The following is a 17,177-nucleotide window of genomic DNA, read 5'->3' on the forward strand; positions in this document are numbered from 1 at the left end:
GTGACTCCTGTGTGATCGGGAAATCTGTCATCACACGCTTGGCTTTAAAAAGTATTATCTTGCATATAATAAAGTGTGAGTTGCCTTGTTAAGTGTAATTGCAGCCTTATGAATTTCTATGAGCCCGGTGTATATTTTTTTTTTTTTTTTTTTTTTTTTTTTTTACACACACACACACACACACACACACACACACACACACACACACACACACAAATAGAAATTCTTCATTTCAAAACCTAAAGCACAAATGTTTTGAGTGGTTGATTGTAAAAAAACTGATCAAGAAAGAAGACAGTAAGAGAGCATGCCGTTTTTCATCCTATATACTTGCGTCTCAATACTTCAGTGGTAAAACAAAAGATGTAATGTTACCAGACTGGGGATTACTCAGCCAGACTTTGCCATTTACCTTCCTACACGAGGACACTATCAGTAATAGTTATAAGATTGTGCCTAATTATAAAAGAAAGGTATATGGTATCCTCATCCTTATATATTGAAGATTTTTTTGGGGGGGAAAAAGACCAAAGGAATTCATACATGGAACATCATAACCATGGTTCGCCTTAAAGTCACCCAATAGAATGATGGACTGTCTTGATACCAAGTTTATATAAAAAATGCAAATATTTATTATTACTTATAAAAGAGTTTTGTTACAAAAAAAAGGAAAATTTATACATACATAAATAAATACATATTATGACATAATATGTGTACCGACGACAGTGTGGGCAAAGATTTGGACCCTCCCTTTGACATAGACACAATGTCCACCGTGCATTAGATCCAATATAGATATATCCTTCTGGGCTTTCCTGGCACACCGACACTTGTACCTGGACTTTAATGTCCATCGGAACTGCCGCACTGCTTCACTTTCACCTATGCTGCTTCTTTTAAAGCTCCTGGCTATATTGGTATGTAATCTTTATACTCAAACTGTGACAAATGTCCATGCTAAAGCTGTGCAAGTCGTTTCTATATATATATATATCTATTATTAAAAAATTTCTTACTATTGTTTTGTAGCTGATTTTGAACCTCCCGTGTCCGCCCCAAAGGGTGGTCAATTACCTAACTCGGTAGGGACTACCCGAACTCCAGTTGTCCTCCGATATCTGCATGGTGGTGAGCTACATGCTTCGTATTCATATCTTTTCCCTTCTCTTATTAAACTGATTATAAACAATACATCAAATACTTTGAAATAAAATATTGTTGTTTGTTAAGTAATATGTGATAAATTTCGTTTTAGACAAAAAAGGTCTCCTGAAGAAGCGACAGAGTAGTCGCGAAACTAGTAGAGAAACCAAAGACCGTATTGGACACAAAATATTGTCGTAACAAATTTTGTCTATGTTATAGTCATAATATGTATTTATTTATGCATGTATAAATTTTCCTTTTTTTTGTAACAAAACTCTTTTATAAGTAATAATAAATATTTTCATTTTTTATATAAACTTGGTATCAAGACAGTCCATCATTCTATTGGGTGACTTTAAGGCGAACCATGGTTATGATGTTCCATGTATGAATTCCTTTGGTCTTTTTCCCCCCAAAAAAAAATCGACACTATCAGTAAGAAATATGGTCGTATTTGAATGTATGATGCCTGTACATGAAGTTGTTAAATAAATGTGTAGCACTGACCCCCAAAAGAGCTGATTCAATTGGGCTTACCGTTACCTTCCTGACCTCGTGTATGTCTAGGGCTTTCCCGAGGTAGATGGCCCAAGAACTGCAGAGACTGACGCCAGATCCGCTTAAGGGATTTTTGTTTGCATAAAAGAATAAACGAACACAGTCTTTCAAAATTAGGGTTAGAGGATTTAGGCAGGGAAGTCCAGGTACTCTTGAACTAAATCAAGCAGACAAAAAAGGAGTCTCTCACATTAGGAAATCCAGGGAATAGCCATTCACAGCTGGATCCTCACCCTCATCAGATAGTCCTTCTCTCACAAGGCCTAGCAGCCAACAGGGTGCTTAACCACTTTCAGACCGGACCATTTTGCTGGTAAATGACCAGAGGTCTTTTTACACTTTGGCACTGCGCTGCTTTAACTGGTAATTGCGCGGTCATGCAATGTTGTACCCAAACAAAATTTGCGTCCTTTTCTTCCCACAAATAGAGCTTTCTTTTGATGGTATTTGATTGCCTCTGCGATTTTTATTTTTTGCGATATAAACGTAAAAAGACCGCAAATTTTGAAAAAAAATGATATTTTCTACTTTTTGTTATTAGAAAAATCCAATAAACTCAATTTTAGTCATACATTTAGGCCAAAATGTATTCAGCCACATGTCTTTGGTAAAAAAAAAGTCAATAACTGTATATTTATTGGTTTGCGCAAAAGTTGTCACATCTACAATCTAAGGTACGTTTTCTGGAATTTACGCAGCTTTTAGTTTACGACTGCCTATCTCATTTCTTGAGGTGCTAAAATGGCAGGGCAGTACAAAACCCCCCCAAATGACCCCATTTTGGAAAGTAGACCCCCTAAGGAAATTGATAAGAGGCATGTTGAGCCCATTGAATATTTTATTTTTTTGCCTCAAGCGATTGAATAATGACAAAAAAAAAATTTTTTTTTTTTTTTTTTACACAAAGTTGTCACTAAATGATATATTGCTCACACATGCTATGGGCATATGTGAAATGACACCCCAAAATAAATTCTGCTGCTTCTCCTGAGTACGGGGATACCACATATGTGGGACTTTTTGGGAGCCTAGCCGCGTGTACGGGGCCCCGAAAACCAAGCACCGCCTTCAGGCTTTCTAAGGGCGTTACAGTTTTGAAGGCCATAAAATGCCAAGATGGCACAAACCCCCCCCCCCAAATGACCCCATTTTGGAAAGTAGACACCCCTAAATTTAGGGGTACACTAGTGAGACTAGGTAATAAATGGCGGGTGCCCTGAAACTATAAAAAAATAACTAACCAACCAGCGTCACCTGTAACAGTTATATGGTGATCACTGGTGAAAGGGTTAACTAGGGGGCAATCAGGGGGCTTTATGCGGTAGTATATGGGGGTCCCTGGCGCTATAAAAAGCTGCGGCGAACCTAAATACCTACCTGCCTAACTAGCGTCACCTGTGACACTAATACAGCGATCAGAAAAACGATCGCTTATTAGGCTGGGTTCACACTGGAGCGATGCGGGAACGCCACGAATGCGCGGCGGGTTCCCGCATCGCATGCCTCCCGGCGGCAGTTCACACTGCCCTATGCGAACTGCTGGGAGTGTCAGTGAAATGTTAATGACACCCCCAGATCAGTTCGCATATCGCAGTGCGATCTGCAAACTTGGATCGCATGGTGTGAACACCCATGCGATCCGATTCTGCTGCGGACCAAAAAAAAAGGGTCCCGTGCGAGTTTGCGGCGGGTGCGGCGGGTGCGACACGAATTCAGCCATACTATCTGTATAGCTGAACTCGAATCGCACAGAGATCGGATGTGATTTGCACTGCAGTGCGGTGCGAATCACATCCGTTCTCATAAACCGCTGCAATGTGAACCCAGCCTTAGTGACACTGGCGACGGGGGGTGATCACGGGGTTAAACCTTTATTGGGGGGGTTAGGGGGGTACCTTAGAACTAAAGGGGGCTAACCCTAACTGCCCTAACAGTTATTAGTCACAAATGACACCCGCCGGGTGATCAGGGGGTTAAACCTTTATTAGGTAATAAATGGCGGGTGCCCTGAAACTATAAAAAAATAACTAACCAACCAGCGTCACCTGTAACAGTTATATGGTGATCACTGGTGAAAGGGTTAACTAGGGGGCAATCAGGAGGCTTTATGCGGTAGTATATGGGGGTCCCTGGCGCTATAAAAAGCTGCGGCGAACCTAAATACCTACCTGCCTAACTAGCGTCACCTGTGACACTAATACGGCGATCAGAAAAATGATCGCTTATTAGGCTGGGTTCACACTGGAGCGATGCGGAAACTCCGCGAATCCGCGGCGGGTTCCCGCATCGCATGCCTCCCGGCGGCAGTTCACACTGCCCTATGCGGACTGCTGGGAGTGTCAGTGAAATGTTACTGACACCCCCAGATCAGTTCGCATATCGCAGTGCGATCTGCAAACTCGGATCGCATGGTGTGAACACCCATGCGATCCGATTCTGCTGCGGGCCAAAAAAAGGGTCCCGTGCGAATTTGCGGCGGGTGCGGCGGGTGCGGCGAATGGCTGAACTCGAATCGCACAGAGATCGGATGTGATTTGCACTGCAGTGCGGTGCGAATCACATTCGTTCTCATAAACCGCTGCAATGTGAACCCAGCCTTAGTGACACTGGCGACGGGGGGTGATCACGGGGTTAAACCTTTATTGGGGGGGTTAGGGGGGTACATTAGAACTAAAGGGGGCTAACCCTAACTGTCCTAACAGTTATTACAGTCACAAATGACACCAATGCAAAAAAAAAAAAAAAAATGACATTGGTGTCACTGTGACTGGGGGGCAGGGGTAATTGGGGGGGTGATCGGGGGGGTGTGAGTGTGCCTGGCATGTTCTACTGTGTGTGTAGAGTGTTGGTGCAACTCACCGATCCGCTCTCCTCCGTGTCGGAACGAAAAATACCGACACGGAGGAGAGAATACATCACTTCCTCTCCTGTGTTTACATTACAGGAGAGGAAGTGATGTCACGGGGGATTCCTATTCGTCGGGAGCGATCGCGAGGGGGTGGCCATGAATGAATGGCCGCCCCCTCGTCCCGGATCGCTCCCGGACGAAAACCGACCGCCGCAGGCACCGGGCGGGGGCCCGATCGGGCCCCCGACCCGCGGGAGGCAAGGGACGTACATGTACGCCAATATGCCTGCCCGTGCCATGCTGTCGACGTACATCGTCGTGCGGCGGTCGGCAACTGGTTAAATCAAACAAAATCTCTGCCAGACTTGTTGTAGAACACTTGAATAAAACTGAAAGATGTAGACAACTCAGAGAACCCTCATATGGTACCAGTCTCTTGCAGCCAGTCCGGCGATACCATACGAGATCAGATTCGCTTGGGGTCTTTTAAGTTAGCCTCCAGGCTCCTGCTGAGAAGCCAGCCTTTGTGTGGCTTTCTCCCGAAGAGTGGATGCTTCTACAGTTGCTGGGCCTCCCCTGGATGCTTCTACAGTTGCTGGGCCTCTCCACAAACCGAGACGGCACAGAACCACTTTTGAATCCTTCTTTCAGTTACTTTGCCTCAGGCCAGCCCGCCCCGAGACTTGGAGGTGGGTGGATCCGCACCCCAGGCCATGAGAGCCCTGGGGGCTGGTCAGGAGGACCAGGACCAAACAGTCAGAAAGCACTTCTGGACCGGAACCCCATAGTGTGTGTGACGTACCCTCTCCCAGAATGCACAGGAAGAGCGACACTCCCACTGGGCTGGTTTCCGAGAGAGAACTGACACTTAATGCACTCAACTGGACTGCGTTCTAGCACCTGGCAGGGATGACAGCGCTACCCATGGTCAAGCAGAACACAGTGCAATCCAGCCAGACTGGTACTGAGACCAAAATTGCGAGTAATTAAACCCAAAACCAAACTGCGGTTCCAGAAAGATTAAATGCCAAAAAAAAAAAAAAAAAAAAAAAAAAAAAAAACCATAGCGTGTGCTTTTCAGGAGCCAGCGCTACTGTTAGAAAAGTTTAAAAAAAAATAAAAATTTTTCTAATAGTCACACAATAAACAATAACCTTCAGACTGATTTTTAATATGGACTTCTGAGCACGTTGTTGTATTAACTTGCTGTATCATTTTACTTTAACTCCATAGTAAGTTGTAGGATGATTAGGCTTTACTATATATGGTAGCATGATATTTTACAGGAAACCCTGATTAGTCAAAATAAAGTACCATCGTGTACCAGGCACGCTATTTATGTTTCCTCAGCCAATAGAAGCGTAGAGGCTGTATTATTGTAGGTATTAGAAGGGGGAATATACATTCCTTTGTGTGTCTTACTGGATTTTTTTGCCCTGTAAGCTTCATCCTCTTGTGCGACACATCAGAAATAAATTATCTGCTTCTCAATACACCTGGAGTTTGACTGATCACAAGAGAAGAATATTCCTAACATTTTTGGTCATTCAATGCTGCAAACAAATAGTTGGTTTTCGGATCAGATGGCCCCGACAAAACTTCGGTGAGTATTGGACTTCGAAGCTCACTGAGAATTAAAAGTCCCCCCACTCAACGTTAGTGGTGAAATAGGGATGGGGGCCTAAGATCCGGATCCACTGTCTGTTTTCAAACATGCACGATCCAGTCCTCTGGTGTTGGAGAGGTAAGATAATTTAAATTATTCTTAATTATTTCTAAGCGTCTTTTCTTCTCTTTGATTCTGGTTTAATGTGTTGTAATTGCCGACATTGAGATTGATCGTATAATATCTAGATGATCCAGTGCTCGTAGACAGACACTTGGGGACGTTGTCTAAAGTAAAAAAATTGCATCACCCGCTGTCCAGGACAGATTAAAAAAAAAAAATAAAAAAAAAAAAGATTTCAGGTATACCAAAACGTCAGAGGTTGATTGCCTGACGATTTAAGCGCTATTTAGTTAAGTGATCTAGAAATATCGCAAGGCTAACTTTCTTCTGTGCGTTTACTTTATCTTTGCTCATGTTTAACCTTTTTTGATTCTCTCTATAGTGTGGGGAGTGCTGATATTTTTACTCTTGTATTCTTATTGTTACCGTGGATCGAGGGTCACCATCCCAGTGTTTTATAGGTTAATGAGAGACCCGAGTAACGCTGACAATGGGAAACAGTCTCTGTAAAAGAACGCCTTGTGCTGCTGCTGTATTCCTAATGTCAGGCATTGTTCTGGGTGCCTGTAAAAAATAAAAAAGGTACACTGATAACACCAGGTTGCTTTATTATTCTAGCATGCCATGGTGTTAAAGGAAGCACATGGCAGAAATTGTTGAGGGTTTGGAGGTAGATGGGAGATATGAAGGTGGATTGCACTGTGGAGTGAATAGAATGTTGAATTATCAGGTGGCTTAATGAATGCGAGAAAAGAAAAGGCTGAGAATGTTTTGATTACCGTATTTATCGGCGTATAACACGCACCCCAAGTTTAGGAGGGAATTTTGTGGAAAAAGCTTTTAGGAGGGAAATTTAAGGAAAAAAAAAAAAAAAAAAAAAAAAAAAAAAACTTACATTTAAATGCCAATCAATGCAGCCTTATCAGTGTCCATCTGAAGCCTCGTCAGCGTCATTTGCAGCCTGTCCTCATTGCAGGCTGTCCGTCTTAGTGCATTGTCCGCTTAAGTTTTTAAAAATGGCGCCACCGAGATGTCCCGTGTATCTCGGCCGCTCTCGGAACTTCTCGGCACTTCTCGGCGGCTTTCGGCCGCTCTCGGAAAGTCCGAGAGCGGCCGAAAGCCACCTAGAAGGTCTGAGAGCTGCCGAAAGCCACCGAGAAGTTCCGAGAGCGGCCGAAAGCCGCGAGAAGGGCTCTGGGCGGCTAAAAGCCGCCCATAGCCCAAAAAATTGTGCTGAAATCGCGGAGTATCGGCGTATAACACGCACCCCTGATTTTAAAGGGGGGAAAAAAGCGCGTGTTATACGCCGATAAATACGGTACTTTAAAATGGGTCCAGTCCAGAGACAGTATGTGGCTGAGTGCTAATTTTACTGCCATAAGGAAACAATGATTTTAATGGGCTTTGCTAAGAGAAGTCTGCAGTAGTATTGCCCAGAGAATGGGGGGTGTAATACAGACTTGATGCTTTTATGGCACAAAATGATGGTCAAGATGCTGTTTCTCGGAAACAAGAAAAGGCAGATTGCCTGACAGAGGTAGCAGAAGAGAGGGAGATGAAGGGCGACTAGTAGGGCAGCATTAACCCTTTGAGCACACAGAGGTTAATTTGTGCATCTGTGAAAATATATTAGGACTCTCGGTGGGAAAGAAAGTCTGAATAACAGTCTTAAAGTAAATATTTCTTGTATGTGTTATTTTTAGAATTCACAGACTTTCAACTGTGAAGTGTTAATGATACAATGCTGTTTATATTTGGGTACATTAAAAAGTTAAAAGGCTAAAGTTCTGAATCAGAATATTAAAGGGGTTGTAAAGGTTCGTTTTTTATTTTCTACATAGGTTCCTCTAAGCTAGTGAATTGTTGGTTCACTTACCTTTTCCTTCGATTTCCCTTCTAAATGTTTTTTTTCTTTGTCTGAATATCTCACTTCCTGTTTCTCCTCAGTAAACTTCTCACCATCATCGGAGCTGGTGGCTAGTCAGCCAGAACAGCTTACTGAACAGTTTACTGAGGAGGAACAGGAAGTGAGAAATTCAGACAAAGAAAACAAAGAAAAAAAACATTTATAAGGGAAATCGAAGGAAAAGATAAGTGAACCAACAATGCACTAGCTTAAAGGAACCTATTTAGAAAATAAAAAACGAACCTTTACAACCCCTTCAAATATTAATTAAAAAGAAAGTTCTGTTTTGGGACCCTGTGGATTTTACTTGGGACCAGAGAATAAGGGGAACAATACAAAAGGGGGTTCAAGTTTTCTTAAAGTCTGCTAAAATATTGGGGTCTGAGGAAAAATATTCAGGGGGTGTGTTGTGTGTGCGCGCGATATATGTATTTGAATAAATGAAAGAATATTGTTTTTAACAACTTCAAGGTAAGGAAGGCGTTTGGTAGTTTGATCTGTGATCCTGTGCTCATTTATGTTAGATAAAGAGTATCCATTTTCCCAGCCCCAATTCAAGTGCAGATATGACACCCCCACCCCCCCTCCTTCTACACAACTGAAGAATGAGGCGCGTTCCTTTCTATGGGGTGGGTGTCTACTGATTACACGAATGAGTACAAAATTGAACCTTTAGGAGGCATTTTAGAGTTTAGAACATTAAATAAAAAATAAAATTTAATAAATAATGTAGACTACACAGTCCTTAGAGACAAAGACAAATGATGTCCTTCCTGGGTATGACAAATTTTTGTAGAGCCTGGATTCCCGGGCATTCAATACCGACAGCCCCGTTGGTTCAGGCAATATATGGGAGCCCTATTGCCCCCCCCCCCCCCAAGGATGCTATAAAATGGAGTGAGGAAACAGACAGCCTTTACTGACCCAAAACAAGTCCTTTCTAGTTCATCAGTACTAGCCTTACCAAACTATGACAAACCTTTTAACCACTTGCCGACCGCCGCACGACGATGTACGTCGACAGAATGGCACGGGCAGGCATAAGGGCTTACATGTAAGTCCTTGCCTGCCCGCCGGTCGGGGGCCCAATCGGGCCCCCGCCCGGTGCCTGCGGCGGTCGGTATTCGTTCGGGAGCGATCCCGGACGAGGGGACGGCCATTCATTCATGGCCACCCCCTCGCGATCGCTCCCGACGAATGAAAATGTCCCGTGACATCACTTCCTCTCCTGTAATGTAAACACAGGAGAGGAAGTGATGTATTCTCTCCTCCGTGTCGGTATTTTTCGTTCCGGCACCGAGGAGAGAGGTTCGGTGAGTTGCACCAACACACCACACATACAGTAGAACATGCCAGGCACACTCACACCCCCCCTTTACCCCCCGATCACCCCCCAATTACCCCTGCCCCCCCAGTCACAGTGACACCAATTGCTTTTTTTTTTTTTTTTGCATTGGTGTCATTTGTGACTGTAATAACTGTTAGGGCAGTTAGGGTTAGCCCCCTTTAGTTCTAATGTGCCCCCCTAACCCCCCCAATAAAGGTTTAACCCCGTGATCACCCCCCGTCGCCAGTGTCACTAAGGCTGGGTTCACATTGCAGCGGTTTATGAGAAGGAATGTGATTCGCACCGCACTGCAGTGCAAATCACATCCGATCTCTGTGCGATTCGAGTTCAGCCATACAGATAGTATGGCTGAATTCGTGTCGCACCCGCCGCAAATTCGCACGGGACCCTTTTTTGGCCCGCAGCAGAATCGGATCGCATGGGTGTTCACACCATGCGATCCGAGTTTGCAGATCGCACTGCGATATGCGAACTGATCTGGGGGTGTCATTAACATTTCACTGACACTCCCAGCAGTTCGCATAGGGCAGTGTGAACTGCCGCCGGGAGGCATGCGATGCGGGAACCCGCCGCGGATTCATGGCGTTCCCGCATCGCTCCAGTGTGAACCCAGCCTAATAAGCGATAGTTTTTCTGATCGCTGTATTAGTGTCACAGGTGACGCTAGTTAGGCAGGTAGGTATTTAGGTTCGCCGCAGCTTTTTATAGCGCCAGGGACCCCCATATACTACCGCATAAAGCCCCCTGATTGCCCCCTAGTTAACCCTTTCACCAGTGATCACCATATAACTGTTACAGGTGACGCTGGTTGGTTAGTTATTTTTTTTATAGTTTCAGGGCACCCGCCATTTATTACCTAGTCTCACTAGTGTACCCCTAAATTTAGGGGTGTCTACTTTCCAAAATGGGGTCATTTGGGGGGGGGGGGGGGGTTTGTGCCAGCTTGGCATTTTATGGCCTTCAAAACTGTAACGCCCTTAGAAAGCCTGAAGGCGGTGCTTGGTTTTCGGGGCCCCGTACGCGGCTAGGCTCCCAAAAAGTCCCACATATGTGGTATCCCCGTACTCAGGAGAAGCAGCAGAATTTATTTTGGGGTGTCATTTCACATATGCCCATAGCATGTGTGAGCAATATATCATTTAGTGACAACTTTGTGTAAAAAAAAAAAAAAAAAAAAAAAATTTTTTTTTGTCATTATTCAATCGCTTGAGGCAAAATGATAAAATATTCAATGGGCTCAACATGCCACTTATCAATTTCCTTAGGGTGTCTACTTTCCAAAATGGGGTCATTTGGGGGGGTTTTGTACTGCCCTGCCATTTTAGCACCTCAAGAAATGAGATAGGCAGTCGTAAACTAAAAGCTGCGTAAATTCCAGAAAACGTACCTTAGTTTGTAGATGTGACAACTTTTGCGCAAACCAATAAATATACAGTTATTGACTTTTTTTTTACCAAAGACATGTGGCTGAATACATTTTGGCCTAAATGTATGACTAAAATTGAGTTTATTGGATTTTTCTAATAACAAAAAGTAGAAAATATCATTTTTTTTTCAAAATTTGCGGTCTTTTTACGTTTATATCGCAAAAAATAAAAATCGCAGAGGCAATCAAATACCATCAAAAGAAAGCTCTATTTGTGGGAAGAAAAGGACGCAAATTTTGTTTGGGTACAACATTGCATGACCGCGCAATTACCAGTTAAAGCAGCGCAGTGCCAAATTGTAAAAAGACCTCTGGTCATTTACCAGCAAAATGGTCCGGTCTGAAGGTGGTTAAACAAACAGTAGACTCAAGGGAAGGTCACATGACATCAGTACTTACATAGTCAAATGGCGGGCACCACAGGCCGATTGCTTACTACTCTACAAAATTAGACAGTGTAACTAGAGCACTTCCACCCTGTGTACAGGCAGTGGTAGCTGAAGAAGTCAAGGCATCAGCATCTATAGTGCAATAATCACACGCTGACACTTAAAGTACCACATGCTGTATTTGTTATCCTTTATCACACTTGAGCTCAGCAGGACACTTTTCCTGTATGACAATACTTTTGACACCTCACTTAAAGCGGAGGTCCACCCTAAAGTGGACCTTCCGCTCATTGGAATCCTCCCCCCCTCCGGCGCCACAATTGGCACCTTTCAGGGGGGAGGGGGGTGCAGGTACCTGTACAGCACAGGTATCTGCACCCACTTCCGGGATAGCTCTCTGCGGAAAGGGGCGTAGATTACGCCCCTTTCTGAAAGTCCCCCGCTGCCTGCTGGGAAACACACGGATCCCAGAGGCAGCGGGTCCATCCTTATTGCGCAGCGCGACTCGCGCATGCGCAGTAGGGAACCAGGAAATGAAGCCAAAAGGCTCCACTTCCTGATTCCCATACCCAAGATGGCGGCAGCAGCACCCGAGAGACGATCGAGAGATCGGCTTCGGGTGCCGACCTCGCGGGCGCGCTGGACAGGTAAGTAAGTGTCACTATTTTAAAAGTCAGCAGCTGCAGTATTTGTAGCTGCTGGCTTTTAAAAAAAAAAAAAAAAAAAAAAAAAAAAAACACACACGCGGACTCCCGGCGGACTCCCGCTTTAATACAGAAATGTACTACATTAAACCCGTCCACACTAATATCACTTCCTACTGATGGTCATAAACATGACTGTACTGCTGCCAATTGCTGAAAAGGTACTGCCACAAAGTGATCTGAAAGATGTACCATTATCTAACCGACATGACACTTTTTGTTGACGGTTCTAGTAAGAAAAATCCAGATGGCACAAGTGCAACTGGATATGCAGCAGTGACACAGGATGAGATTTTGGAAGCTGGGCCACTACCAAAACATTATTCAGCACAAGTTGCAGAACTGACAAGAGCATGCATACTATCAGAAGGAAAATCCATAACCATATACACTGACAGTCAATATGCCTTTTCAACAGTACTTGTTTTTGCACAACAAAAGGAAAAATCAGGGGAATGGTCACCTCCAGTGGTAAACCAATTTTACACACAGACTTCATGCTAGAATTCCAGATGCAATACAGTTACCAAAAGAGCTTGTAATCTGCAAATGTCAAGCAAACACAATATACAGACCCCATCTCAAAAGGGAAATAACAGGGCAGATGAGGCAGCCAAAATAGCGGCACAAGAAACACAAATAATGACAGAACGAGAAATCCATAGAGATAGATCATACAGTCCTTACTGATATGCAGAAGTATTGACACATGGAGTAACTCATGTGTCAAACACGAGGATGACTGAGGTTCATTTAAAAGTGGGGTGCCCCAAAAAAAAAAAAAAAAAAAAAAAAGTCAGCAGCTATAAATACTGCAGCTGCTGACTTTTAATAATCGGACACTTACCTGTCCCAGGGTACAGCGATGCAGGGGAACGAAGCCCCCCCCCCCCTCGTTCTCTGCTCGCAGCGCCGCAATTCATACTGTGGGTACCCAGCTGTAGCTTCACAGCCGGGCACCCACTGCGCATGCGCGAGCGGCGCAGGGTTCCATGATACGCCGCACGGTCATCTGGGACACGTGACAGGTCCCAGATGACTGTGGTGCGAGGGGAAGTGATGTCACCAGCCCGGGCAAGGAAGAAGGCAGACTATGAGGGACCCCCTAGCAACAGGTATTTAGAGGGGAGTAAAAAATAAATTAAAAAAAATAAATAAAGAAATAATTGGAAATTTGTTAAGATTTTTAGTCACTTTTTTATTTTTTGGTGGCACCACCACTTTAAAAAAAAAAAAAAAAAAAAAAAGTGTATGTACAGCCTATGGCTTCACCAACTACAAAAAAAAAAAAAAAACAAAAAAAAAAAAAAAAAAACACGTTTTGCTCTCAATGCATTATATGTTCAAGATACAATGCTCAGGGAGGCATAAGACCACAGAAAGGGAAGTTCCCCATACAGCAATATCCATTCCAACACACTTGCATGGATTTTATTGAATTAGACAAAATGTTAAAAAGGAAGAAATATTGTTTGGTAACCAAGCACCCTGACCAAATGGGTGGAGATATTCCCGACAGGAAGTGCAGATGCACAGACAGTGATAATGGACCTCATTTTGTAAATAAAAACTATACAACATTTGACAGAAGTGATGAGAATTAAAGTGACATACCATTGTGCCCATCATCCCCAATCAGCTGGATTGGTAGGACATAATGGCATTCTAAAAAGCCATGGACAAAACAGGTAAAAATTGGATGTACTGCCTACTAGTAGCTGTGACCAGTATGCATATCGCACCTATAAAAAGCAGCTTTAAGCCCATTTGAAATAATACATGGAAGGCCATATAAGATACCCTTACAATCAAATGAAACACCTACTGAGCACACACTAGCAGAATACATGTCTAGGTTGTTAATACAAAGATGTACTAACGATTTTGGTTCTGTCCTAGAAGGTCCAATTCAAGAAGATGAAAAGGTGCATGTGGGAGATTGGGTCTTAACAAAAAGTAATAACAAAAAGCAGTGGTACTCCCCAAGGTGGGATGGTCCTTTCAAAGTCCTCTTAACTACCCCTACTGCGATAAGGATTGCAGAGAGGTCTACCTGGATTCAACAGTCCAATTACAAGAAGGTTTCACAGGCAGAATAGGGCCAGTTGGCTACAAAACGTTCAGAAAAACCGGCTACAAAAAAGGGAAGTCTCACACAAGGTGGGACTTGTCTCAAACCGGTGAAGTCTCCCCCATCCGCTGGAACTCTGTAGCTGGTTAGGATGAAAGGGACAGTAATTATCCTTGGGTTACACGTTATGGAAGAACAGAGGAAGCTTTGGATTGGGAAAGAACAGGAAAAGCATTGAATCTAAACTTTATAGAGGGAATAACTAGCACTATACTGGTAGACTTCTGTCAGATTGCAGATTGTGGGGATACAACTGGGGCTAGGGGACTTCTATGGGCAGATAAATATATCTGCTGGCTCTGGAATAGGGCAGGATGTCAAGCATGGGATCAGGGCCTGTGGACCACAGCGCATCAAGATTGGGGGTATAATCAACCAGGGGCTAAAAAGAGTGGAATAAAGGAAAGACTCATAACAAAAGCGGCCAACTCCCCCTACACACATAGTAAGAACTGTAACCAACTATTAATAACATTAAAAGTAGCCGAGGAAGGAAGATCAGCAGCTGTATTCTATGGGAGCATGGGTGTCAGGAACTGACCCCTCAGGCAAAATTTTTCCTCGAGGTATTACCACCTAATAAAACCAGACAATCGGAAAAGGTAGACGACTCAGAAGGGAAAGAAGAAGGCCATACTAAAATAGAAGTTCTGAATAAAACTAAGATTTACTAACCTAACAATAGAAGATGCCATAGCTTTGGAGACGGGCTACCATGGAGAAAAAAAAAAAAAAAAAAAAAGGAAGGGAGCGGTTAGAAGTGGTTGAGGTATACGGATAAAACTGAAAAAAAAGGAAAGCTGCTGTTTAGTTTGTGCCGGAGCCAGACCACATTTAGCAACGGTCCCTTTTCCTTTAGATAACAATACAGATCCAGAAGGTTTAAAATGTATGTTGCAATTGTATAATAAGAGCTATAAACCTGAAAGAAATTCTACCTGTCATACATTGAGTTTGTTGTTTCCCCCAGTACAGAGACCTCCAATACCCTCAGCGGTTACCGCTTATCCCGGCAACTTTACTTGTTTTGCACTCCCAGGGAACCGTAGCGAGGTGAATCTTGGGTCACTACCCGATGACTACTGTGTGGAGAGGATTAACATGGACAACGGTGACTGGGTTGAACATGACATTCAGAGAGCTGATGTCTGGTGGATGTGTGGGGATAAGAAACTGCAAGCTAGACTACCGGCCAATACCCGAGGGGATTGCGCTATGGTACAGCTGGCTATGCCCCCGAGAATCCTGTCAGAACACCCGTGGACTAAGTCGCCAACAGTATCGGAGGGACATCTCTCCCATGGGGTCATTTGACTCTCAGATCTACATAGATCAGATTGGGATTCCTCGCGAATGAGTTTAAGGCCAGGAATCAGGTGACAGCTGGGTTTGAGTCTCTTCTTTGGTGGGCGACTATAGATAAAAATGTTAACTGGATTAGTTATATACATTATAACCACCAACGATTTGTAAACTATACTGTATACTATACCGGATGCTGTGAGGGGCCTAGCAGAACAGTTGGCCCCCACATTTCTAATGGCATGGCAGAACCGAATGGCTTTAGATCTAGTCCTAGCTGAAAGAGGAGGGGTATGCAAAATGTTTGGTAGCATGTGTTGCTCCTTTATCCCTAACAATACAGCTCCTGGAGGGACCGTGACCAGAGCTTTGGACGGACTGACCGCTCTAACGAATGAATTAGCGAAAAACTCAGGTATTAATGATCCATTCACAAACTGGCTTGAAGGATGGTTCGGTAAATGGACTGGACTTATCACATCATGTTTGATCTCAATCGCTGTGGCTTTGGCTGTTTTGGTCACTTGCGGATACTGCTGCATTCCCTGTATTTGAGGACTTTCACAAAAACTGATAGAAACAGCAGTCTCAAGAACAACGCATCAAACCCTTCCTACCTCTGAGGAGACTTATGTGAACATTGAAGCGCAACTTAATGACATACAGTCCGAAAGTGTACAACACAGGGACTATCATCGAAATGTGTGGAGATAAAATAGTCACACAAAGAGGAGGGAATGTTAGAAAAGTTTTAAATGTTTATTGTGTGACCATTAGAAAAACCAATAACCCTAAGGCTCGGTTCACACAGGGGCGACTTGTCCAGGCGACTTCGCCGCCTGACAAGTCGCGCTCCGTTCTGTACTATGGAACCGTTCTAATAGGAGCGACTCAAGTCGCTCCGACTTAGAAAAAAGGTTCCTGTACTACTTTGGGGCGACTTCAGGCGACTTGCATTGACTTCTATACAGAAGTAGTTTTGCAAGTCGGCGCTGATCGTGTGCAGGTCGCGGGGCTGCAAGTCGTGCCGCCCCTGTGTGAACTGAGACTGATTTTTAAAATGACTTCTGAGCAGGTTGTTGTATTAACTTGCTGTATCGTTTTACTTTAACTAACTCCATTAGTAAGTTGTAGGATGATTAGGCTTTACTATATATGGTAGCATGATATTGTACAGGAAACCCTGATTAGCCAAAATAATGTACCATTGTGTACCAGGCACGCTATCCATGTTTCCTCAGCCAATAGAAGCGTAGAGGCTGTATTATTGTAGGTATTAGAAGGGGGAATATACATTCCTTTGTGTGAATCTTACTGGATTTTTTTGCCCTGTAAGCTTCATCCTCGTGTGACACATCAGAAATAAATTGTCTGCTTCTCAATACACCTGGAGTTTGATCACAAGAGAAGAATATTCCTAACAGCTACAAATGGATGAGGTTTCCTCTTGCAAACTTAAAGCTGAACCCCAGGCAAATGTAGAACAGAAATTTCTAAAGTGAAACTAAACTTGTTATGGCTAAAAGAGGAAGACTTCTTACAAAAGACACATTGGGGGAGATTTACTGACTCGGTTCACATTTATGCGGTTTCTGCATTTCAGGCATGCATTTTTTATTTTTATTTGGTATAGCGAGGACGGGGAGAAGATCCCCGGTTTGCCGTCACTACAGGCAGTGGATCA

The 17,177-nt window shown here is 43.7% G+C and overlaps 1 protein-coding gene across 3 annotated transcripts in view; it reads right to left on the bottom strand.

The window, feature by feature from the left end:
* PIKFYVE (phosphoinositide kinase, FYVE-type zinc finger containing) overlaps positions 1-17,177 on the bottom strand; it is a 390,505-nt gene that overhangs the window by 354,115 nt on the left and 19,213 nt on the right. The window lies entirely within an intron of this gene.

Source organism: Lithobates pipiens, unplaced genomic scaffold (assembly GCF_037356315.1).
Source record: "Lithobates pipiens isolate NorthernLeopardFrog02 unplaced genomic scaffold, aLitPip1_a1.2 Scaffold_22, whole genome shotgun sequence".
In the NCBI taxonomy this organism is placed as follows: domain Eukaryota; kingdom Metazoa; phylum Chordata; class Amphibia; order Anura; family Ranidae; genus Lithobates; species Lithobates pipiens.